The following is a 10,981-nucleotide window of genomic DNA, read 5'->3' on the forward strand; positions in this document are numbered from 1 at the left end:
TAACTAGATTTATACATAAAACTTACTTGTGGTGGATGTTACCTGAAATAAAGCATGTAATAACAGGGGTCAAGTGTTGTTTCTGTCCTCAAGAGATCACTGAGACCTACATGACCTTAAGTACGGCACGATTGTATATTATTATTATTATATTATTATATATTGTGACGATGCAATGCGATTATTATGGTCATGGCCAACTATAGATACATTATATTGTTCATAAAATTAGTTCAATTCAATATAATAAATTATTTTAGAAAATATCTATAAAAAAGTGTACATAATTGTTGCAGTTTAACTCTGTTTTTTTTTAACTGGTAAAATTTCTGTTAGAATAGTTATTCTTCTCATTTTGAACATCGAAATCAAAAATTTTAAGATTTCTTTGTATTTGAAAAATTCTGCATTTCTATTACAAACATTTAGAACGAATGTGTTTTTTTTTTTTTTTGTAGAAGGTTCATATCAAACTACCATTCTGTGCCTCACCCTTTAAAAAAGCTATATGTGGGAGTGCGAGCTCTATGGTCCACACCATCAATTTCCCATGTAATAAAAGCCCTTGGAATAGCACCAAGAAAAAATTTTAAAAAAAATTATGCATATTAATAAAATTCAAATCCCTATTATATTATTAACTAGCTGTTTCCCGCCCGCTTTGCGTGGCGTAAAATATACCCGCTTTGCTGGGCAACATCCCCACTTGCACCCCTCCCTCCACATTTCCTTGCGTTGGATAACAGTTTTGTAATGTACACGTCATGCTCTTTTATTTGATACCCCACTTAGGTATATTTGTAAATATTCGATATTTCCTTCCCACTTTCTCGCTACAACTTTCTACCCTCCGAAGGTTAAAAAAATTTCTAAATGTAATTTAAAACATTCTGACCAAGTTTTGAACTATTAAAAGCCATAATTTAAAAATATGAATTTTTTATTCATGAACACCCCCGCAACCCCCCTTGTGGGTGGAATTTCGTTCTTAGCTGACCTCTACTTGGCAAAAGGAATATTCCTGCCAAATTTCAAGTCTCTAGGTCTTATAGTTCCAGAGATATCGTGATGAGTGACTATCTATATCTATAGAAAGTCTCCTATATATATATAGATATGAAAGTAAGGTTGTTTGTTTGTTATGCTTTCAAGAGTAAGAGAAGTACAGGTAGCTAGTATTTCTACAAATATTAGATATATAGAACAATAGTTAGGAAATAAAGTATTTAAGGATGTTCCAGCATGGTATTTGCAGTTTCTATGTTAAAGCAATGGTACAATTTTTTTTTCGACAGAATTTAACGAAAAATTAAATTTAAGAATTTAATAATGCTTACTATTAATTCCCAAAGTTTCAGAAATTTTGACCGTTTAAAATGGGAAATAATTATGCCAACGTCCCAATTTCGATCAATTTACGTCAAAATTAATATCTCGAAAGTGAAAATTAATTTCTAAATTTTTTTTTTAGAATTGTATTGTATAAACATTTTTTTCTACTTTTTCTTCAAAATATAATAATATCATAAAAAATAGTTGGAGAGACCGGACATTTTACATGCTTTAAATGGGACATGAACCTCAAAATCGCGAACTTTGTCTTTAAATATCTCGCGATCTAAACGGTCAAAAATTATGAAATTTTAGGAATTCATAAATAAAGCTATTATAAACCCGAGAAAAAAAATTCGGCCAAATCTGTCGAAAAGTGATTTCATGCTGGTACTACCTTAATTCATTATAACATCCAGTTTCTTTATATTAACTTAATTATAAGCTAGCAGAATAACCAGTACGATGGAATACTGGCTTAACTACTAGCTTCAAATATTGGCCTTTGTGCGAGGTATTTAGTGATAGATTATTTGAATATAATTTATACTTAAATCTGAAAATATAGACTTCAAACACTTTAATTTGTGATATTAAGAAAACTTGAACATATGAATTCAGACAAATTACAAAATATTCAGAATTATTTTTCAGGATAAAAACATTAATACCTTTCCAACAGAAGGTTAAAATATTTAAATGTTATTAAGAATAAATATTTATCATCATAAAGTGAAGTGAAGCGACTTTTTTTTGCTTTACTCTGCAATTTATCCATATATATTCGAAGATATAAAACATTTGTTTCAGAAAATCGTATTTACCACAGTTTATAGCTTAGTTTACTGAGGACAACAACATCCAATCAATAGTACATGTAATATGCTCAACTAATTCAAATAAATTTTAAATTTATAAACATAGATTGTACGGATACTACTTTTTTTTTCAAAACTTTTAACTTAAGGCAATAAAAACATTGTACATTTATATATTGAATATCATCTTTCGATATGTACCTACAATACTTTTTTAAACCCACAAAATACAGATAATACTTATTAGTTTTACAGGATATCCCCCTAGAAACGCATACCTAGTAAGATCATTAAAAAATATAATATAGATATTAGTTTTAAAAAACTTAATTTTTCATAGATATGAAAAAAATATTTTATTTTCTTAAGTCATTTGAATAAAGCCTGTATTTTCAGTTTATTAAAACTAATTTTAAATTTTAGATTAATAACAATCACGGCTCATGCTAACCAAATATGAATCTTCAATGCATCACCGCGATTCAACAATCTATTTCCCCCAAAGCCGTTTTTCCGGGTATCGGACAAAGGACACGCGATTTATAAAATATCAGACCAAATTAATTTTCCAACGGTTATTTAGTTCTTACTTGAAAAATTAAAACAAAACGATTATTAATGAATCTTAAGAATGTGGAGTATTTAAAAATTAGAAAATAGAAAAAAAAAGGAGTTTATTCAGTAGATCTTATTGGAGCCCTCATTTTTTATACCTTGACTATAGCTCTCTTTATGGATGCGACCTTCGATAATATAAATTTTTTGCATGTGGTCGTAAAAATTTTGAACATAGCACGAAGTTTTCGCTTTTTTTGAATGGCGGGATTCTTTTTCTAAATATTCCCAAATCCTAAAATAGAACGAGGAGTAAAGCACTGAATGTGAGGCTTCATGAGATATCGATCTCGTTAAATCTATAGAGAAGAATGAGTCTAATGTCGCATTTGAAACTTACCTCAGAACACTCTCCATTAATTTGCCTTTTTCTTTAAAGCTTTTCCAAACTGAGCCCATTTGAAAAATCATCACCAATTTTTAATTTTTTCGGGTACGGAGACCTAAATTTGCACTCAAATAGCTAAGAACTCTCTCCATTAAACTACCTTTCAAACAAAACCAAAAAAATCAAGATCGGTTCATCTGCTTAGGTGCTGCAATGCCACAGACAGACAGACAGACAGACAGACAGATATACAAACAGACACACACATATAACGATCAAATTTATAACACCCTTTTTTTAGTTCGGGGGTTAAAAACAATATAAGGTAGTAGGTATCATGTTATGGAACATAACATATACAGTGGTCATAGAGGCTTTATTTCAAAGCATAGAAATTTCATTCGTGTGGGTTTCGTTCCGGGGAGGAGAACACATTAACTTACCAAATCTAACAAGAAGTTACTTATCTGCAATGGTATGTTTAAAATAGTTTTATATTTCGCAAAAGTATAGATCAAGATAATTTTTTTTTAAATGAAAATCAAGTATGGTTGATTTGGGCCATCCAGTATAGAATTAGTTGTTGTGTTCTAATCTATTAATCATATTGTAATCACGACACTACAAAAACTATCGTTTCAATTCGGTTCGATCGTACTATACAAGCGCGCACACAAATAGCAAAGACAATATATTGAAATAAAATAAATAATGGTTGTATATGCTCCATAATATTCCATTTCCGCAATATTTTATTTTTTTGTGTGAGTTTGTAATATCATTTTACGATCAAAGACGTTTGTTCTAAATTTTATTTTTTTTTTTATTAATTTAATTTATTGTAAGAATTAGAAAAATATGGATTAATTGTTTGTTTACAGTTAAACACCTGAAACTATATACGTGATGATGGTTCAAATAGTGTTTTTCTTCTTAGTTCTTTTTTTATAGGTTGGTATTTATGATTGGCGGTATACGGTGTTAGTGCGTTTATTAATTTGATTAATATGAACCTTTAGGGGGGAAACCTTAGTCAAAATTTTTTTAAATCAGTAGAGTTAAACTTAAACAGCAAGTTCGTAACTATGGCGCGGCAAAAAAGGCACCCACCACCGGCGCATAAGCAATAGAGGGGTAAAACAAAAAAGTTAGTAAGGAATCGTGTAAAAGACGCTCATTAATTTACATAAAGTCATAAAGTTAAAAAATTTGATGCTTTTGATATCACAGGCAAATTTTATTAAATCTAATTGGAATTTTTTTTGAAAGCCACTAATTTTTGAATCATTTTTTTTAGCTGTGATCTCCACATTCTTGAATCCGATTAGAGCAAGGTTAATTTTGATCACAAATTTGAAAAGTATAACCCAAGTTTAGTAGGTTTACCAAAATTGCATAAAATTTTGATGTGATAGAGCAAAATTAAATTTTTTTGATTCTGATGATGTCATAAAGTAAAAAATGTCGTTTTTTAGATAACACAGACAATTTTGATTCAATCTGGTTGGAATTTTTTTTAAAACCCAGTAATTTTGGGTTGTTCAGCTGTGAAGTTAATTTTTCCCTAGCTATCACTTATATGTATAATTACGGAACCAGGACTCCGCATTCCTGAAACCTATTAGAGCTAGGTTAATTTTAATCACAAATTTGAAAAGTATGACCCAAATTTAGTAGGATTATATACTTTATTTATCAAAAGTGGATAAAATTTGGATGTAATAGAGTAAAGTTCAATTTCTTGGATTCTGATGACGTCATGAAGTTAAAAAATTCAATTTTTTTTGATAATTGAAACACAAAATATTATAATTAATTCATTGTGGAAAGATATTCAATTTTCAAATATTTCTGAATACAGCTGACTTTTGGAGCACCTTGTATAAAGAGGCAAGAGTTTGTAAATTTACCTTCATAGGTAAGTGCTTAGTAACCTTGAGCCTTTTTTAGAAAGATACTCCCAATAAGAAAAAAACTCCTATCAAAATAATGTTAATGGCAAGTTTTTTGTTGTATAGGTATCACTAAATTATTCGATTCGATTAATATTATAAACCTAAAAGTAAATCGATCATGATATTCACACGAACTTACAAATTTTGACATTTCAAATTAATGAGGCTGTCAGGAACATGTCTTGAAAGGCTATTTAAGAATACATATTTAGATAGATTTAGGTAGTCAGTAAATGCATAAACATGACATTTCACTAAAACACCTTGGAATAACAATCAACAATATATAAGTAAAATGTGGTAATATTATTGACAAAAAAAAAGTTTCAATGTTTTTACCGTAAATACTATGGAATTACAGTTTAAATTACAAAAATTTTAAAAAAAATTAAAATCACGGATTTTTGAAATTATATGGTACATGTTAAGTATGTATAGATATGTGTAGTTAGTAAATGTATGGCTGGTTAAACTTACCTATGTACATAAATAAATAAAATATATATATATATCAATAATTTTAACAGAGTTTGTAAATAATCATCCAATGTATTTATTATCTAGAGATTGTTTACAATTAACCTTTCAATTGCTCACATGTCACACAATGTGTCAAATCCATGATATACCATCTGAATAGCTCCCTAGCTACCCAATTTTTACATATTTTACTATTTTTGTGAGAAATATGTTTTCAAAAGACAAAATAAAAAAATCAAAGAAATATTCCTCTTTACACTAAGCGTCTATGTAACGAGAACGTTTCGAAATTTATAAATTTCTTCGTCAGGTCTAAATAAGCACATGAGACCCGTGGCTACTGTACATTTGGGATTTTACATCGCAACCAAGCTATAATAGACCCAATTGAATAAGTTTTCTATTGCATTATTATGAGATCGAATTTCAAAAACATTATTATGAGATCGAATTTCAAAAATGGCTCCACAAAAATACATTGAAATAATCCTGCAATACTACATGGGAGAATGGCTTTGAAACTTTTTCATTTTTCAAACAATTCCCAAAATTTTCTTCAAATCGTTCTAATCTCATGGCCACAAAACTTTTTAACGAGTAGTTTCCGAGTTACGAGAGATCAAAGCTACACATTTATTATATTTAAAGTCCTTATATGACTAGGAAAATGACTTTTTATGAAACTTTTTCTAAACCAACCCCCCCCATGTTTTTCGGACCATTCTGATCAAAAGCTCTCACGGGCGGTTTTCCTCTCGAACGGTCATTTTAGAAACTTCGTAGAATTAAAAACATTTAAAATTTTCAAAATCTTTAGAAACGTCGGAAAAAGTGGTTTCTCTCTTAGGACTCCATTCGCATTTTCTCAAAATTGTACCAGAGGGTTCAAAATCGATATGAAGATTTTTGGTGTCATTTGAGGGTGCTCGCTTCCACCTTTTTGTGAAAAAATTACATTAAATTCCTCTTGAATCTTGAGTGCCTGCACATCTTTTCCAAAATTGAGCTTGAGAGTTGAAAATGTCCGTGTAAATGAAGTAAGTGTCAAGAAGGTGTCTTTTGTGGATGTCTCAGCCTTTACATCGAGTCCATTTTTCAAAGGTCACAGCTTTTCGTGTTTTATTCGGCTTAGTGAACATAAAATTCAGCTAGAGAAATGCCCCTGCCTGCCTTTCTTTTATCTAATGAGGGAGAAATATAATTCTAGGGTAGTATATAGATGAAGACATAAGAGATATTTTTTCTAAGAAAATTGAATTTTCGACAAAAATTAATGAAATGAATGTAGGCTTCAATACATTTCGATACTAACAATCCACTTTTTCTGTGCTTGTATTATACTATTATAGAGGTGATCCGTTAAATTTGTAGTTTTGAATATTTTATATTTGCGGTAGCTATGACATTAGCAAAAAATTCATGAGCTCCCCTGTGTATCACGTAACATAAAATCTTTTGAAAGTGTGAAGTATGTATTTCATTGAAATATCTTGACATCATTTTTTAACTTTTCAATTTAATGAAATGGATCAATAAAATCATTTTTTCTTAAAATAAAAGTTGAAAAAAAAAAACCTTACTTGTACAAAAATAAATATTTTTAATAAAAAAATTATCACAAACTGTGTCATAAAAATAATAAATCACGATTTGTGTAGTTATTGTAAGTACCTACAACGAATGAGCACCTATTAGGTACAAAACAAATAATTTCACGATATATTTTAAACACTTTAAGTAATGTAAAGGTATATCATTATTATTTGTGATTATTATTATTATTATTATTATTATTATCATTATTTACTTGAGAACTAAAAATTCGACCTTGATTGATTATTATTGACGATTGAACTTGTTGAGAATAAAACTCGCTGAAGTTGGTTGGTTTGTTAGTCTTGGTATTATTATTATCAATTGTAAAAGAAGTATTTCTTAAGCATTCTTGTAAACATTTTAAAATATAATACCAAGTTGTTATAAAAAAATATCCCTAACTTATGTCAATAATTTGGTCGTTGATTAAATCAAAATGCTTTTTTAGGAAGACTACTCAGGATGCCAGATCAAAAAGAATGATAATAACAGAATAGCATAAATCATATGAATTACAGGGGTAAGCTACGAACGGAACGTTTGATTCAGACAAAATTCAAATGATTTATAATAGCCGATAACATTTAATAAAACGTAATTTATACTACATATGTCACAAAACATACAGACCACATAACAAAATAATGTTAACAAATGCAATGAGCGTTCATAGTCGTCACTATCGTATGCTTAGACAGAATCAATTTACATTGAGATTTTGAGTAACATGACGCAATGTTAACTTTGGTTTTAGCCCCGGAGAGCCCTTTGAGAACATCTCAAGTAAGACCTTAGAAGGTTGATTTGTTTGAAACTTTCACAATAAATAGTCACTAACGATTAAAGTAGTTTTCTGGGCGGTTGCGATTAGCTAATCCATATTGATTATGACTATACATTTTAGTCAAAATACAAAAGACACAAATTTATGTAACATTTGGGCGGTTTCTAAATTTTAATTTCAATATATTATACTTTTGTCCTTTTTATACTTAAATTTTGATAAAATTTTCATGACTGAATGGTGGTACAATCAAACTTGTTTACCAGTATATTCTTTACCGTATATATAAGAGCACTCCTTAGGGTTGAAAAAATTTACGAAATATAAATTTTGACATGCAGGTTGATAAATAAAGGATAGATAAATAAGAATCTGTAGTGATTTTTGTTTTTTCTATGAAGAATTTACTTGAGAAATATATACTCACTGTCAGAAAAAATGCCACAGTTAAAACATTCTAAGCGTACTCATCATATGTTATGTTATAATAGTAACACTTAGAATTTTTTCTGACATTGAGTATACGTTAAATTTATGTATTTTGGACGAGATAGATTCTTTTTAAGTCATTACACACTAGAAGTGATTTCTTAGCAAAACAATGTTGCATCTTGAATATAATTTGATGCATTATTGGTAGTGTATTGTTGTTAATTTGTATGGGATACATATAGTTCAACCCAAAACTCAATTCAACCCAAAACTCAATTCAACCCACACAAACGCGTTAAAGAGCTTAAAAGTTTGTAGGTTTACGTCGATTAACGCGCGGATTTTGATCGATATACATTTATTATTGGAAAACTAAGTAATTACAAGTTCTTTATCGCACGTTATCCTTGATTTGTTTCTTAGCTGGGAGCTAAAACCAAAAAAAAGTCCAACAAAAAAAAGACACCAAAAATCTAGGTTAATATTTTCATCTAGGTTACCTAGGAAACTAAAACTTTTTCAATCGATTCAGCTTGCCATCAATTTTGAGAATATGCAAAATATTATCATAATTGAAAATTTGTATTTTTTGTCAAAATTTTATGTTTTATCATTTACAAAAATTGACTTGTGAAAGTTATCAGAAGTTAAAGATAACAGAGATAATTTAGAGTCAGTATAATTAAATTTGTATGTTATGTCATAATAAACAACCGGATCAAACCAAATGTAATGTACGTGCATATTGGGTTGATTGCTAAGTCAGAAGTATCTTTTTTAAACTAATATTACAATTAATTCATACAGTAAAAACTAAAAGTAGCTGTAAAATTAAATTCTGTAAAGAACCATACAAGTATTTGACATCTAAAATTTTTTTTTTAAATATATTTATTATACTGTATTTTCAACAGATAATGTTATTTATACAGTAAACTTAATAAAATAGAGTAATTGCATTAATACATATTGGTTATATTTGATTTGTGAGCCCTGTGTCTTGAATGAAGTTGAGCACTTTCTTAATGTTTTATCTAAAATTATTACCTTAAATTTTCAGAAAAATAACTTGTAAATAAACAAGTGAAAACAAACAATTGACTGAGTTAATTGATGAAATACCATGCAATGACAGTGTTGATTACTCTGTCAAATTACACCTACATACATGCCACACATATATAACTGATATTCCCATGTAAAACATACTTTACAATTAGCGCATGATTTGCGCTCTCACGGATTAACAGTGATGTTTACGAAAAAATGTTTCAAACAAAAGTTGTTTATTTTTATATAAGAAACATTATTTATATTTAAACTTTTATTATATCTCCAACCTAATTCACCTATGTTGCTCATTTACTAACTTGAGCTCACGTTTTACGTCCTAAGCACGCTATAAAAATTTCAGCTTGATAGATCTTTTCGTTTTTGAGTAATCGTGATGACAGGCGGACAGACAGACGACAGATAGACAGACAACCGGAAATGGACTTATTAGGTGATTTTATGAACACCTATACCAAAATTTTGTGCATAAATGTACCAAGGTACCAAAGGAATATAGTTACTACCGAGATGTCGTGGGACCTCTCGTACTTTTTACCATTATTGTTATATTACAACGGATTAATACAGCTATTTGTGCCACACTGTATGTGTATATTATCCACATTTAAAATCCATAATAGTATTTATTCATCATTGATTATCATTCAAAAATATAAATATATTTTTTAAACACGCATATCACACATATATAATCTATCAATAAGAAATAATAATATAAGCATTTTTAAAATATTTGATGAAGAATCATCAACATTTATTTTTAAAATATCCAAATAACCAACCATATAGGTACCCTACGTATAACAACGCATCCATCTCAAATACAACAGCTCTAAGTTCAATAATTTGCATTGTTTGGGGTCGTTAGGTCAAGCGGAACACATGAACTAAATATATTTATTTTTTTTATTACTTATACATGTATACAAGTGTGTGTAGATAGTTGTATATAATTACCGCACTCAAATAAGTGAATGTGCTATAAAAAAGTAAAATCAAAATCAAGGAAAAGATATGGTTTAAAACGTCCTGGTTCAGAAATGGAAATCGTAAAGTGTCAGAAGAAATATACTTCCTCACAAAAAGCCAAAATATTTGCATTATATATACAATTGAGAACTAGCATTAATTTTTTTGCCACAAATTTTTATACCATGTATATATGAAATATACATAGTATTATAAGTTTAGTCCCAAGTTTGCAACGCCTAAAAATATTGATGCTACAAAAAAAAAATTGTTATACCATGTATATATGAAATATACATAGTATTATAAGTTTATTATACCATGTATATATGAAATATACATATTATACCATGTATATATGAAATATACATAGTATTATAAGTTTAGTCCCAAGTTTGTAACGCCTAAAAATATTGATGCTACAAAAAAAAAATTGGTATAGGTGTTCATAAAATCACCTAATTAATCCATTTCCGGTTGTCCGTCCGTCCGGCCGTCCGTCCGTCCGTCTGTGGTCACGATTACTCAAAAACGAAAAGAGATATCAAGCTGAAATTTTTACAGCGTGCTTAGGACGTAAAAAGTGAGGTCAAGTTCG

This window comes from Chrysoperla carnea, chromosome 1 (genome assembly GCF_905475395.1).
Source record: "Chrysoperla carnea chromosome 1, inChrCarn1.1, whole genome shotgun sequence".
Lineage (NCBI taxonomy): Eukaryota > Metazoa > Arthropoda > Insecta > Neuroptera > Chrysopidae > Chrysoperla > Chrysoperla carnea.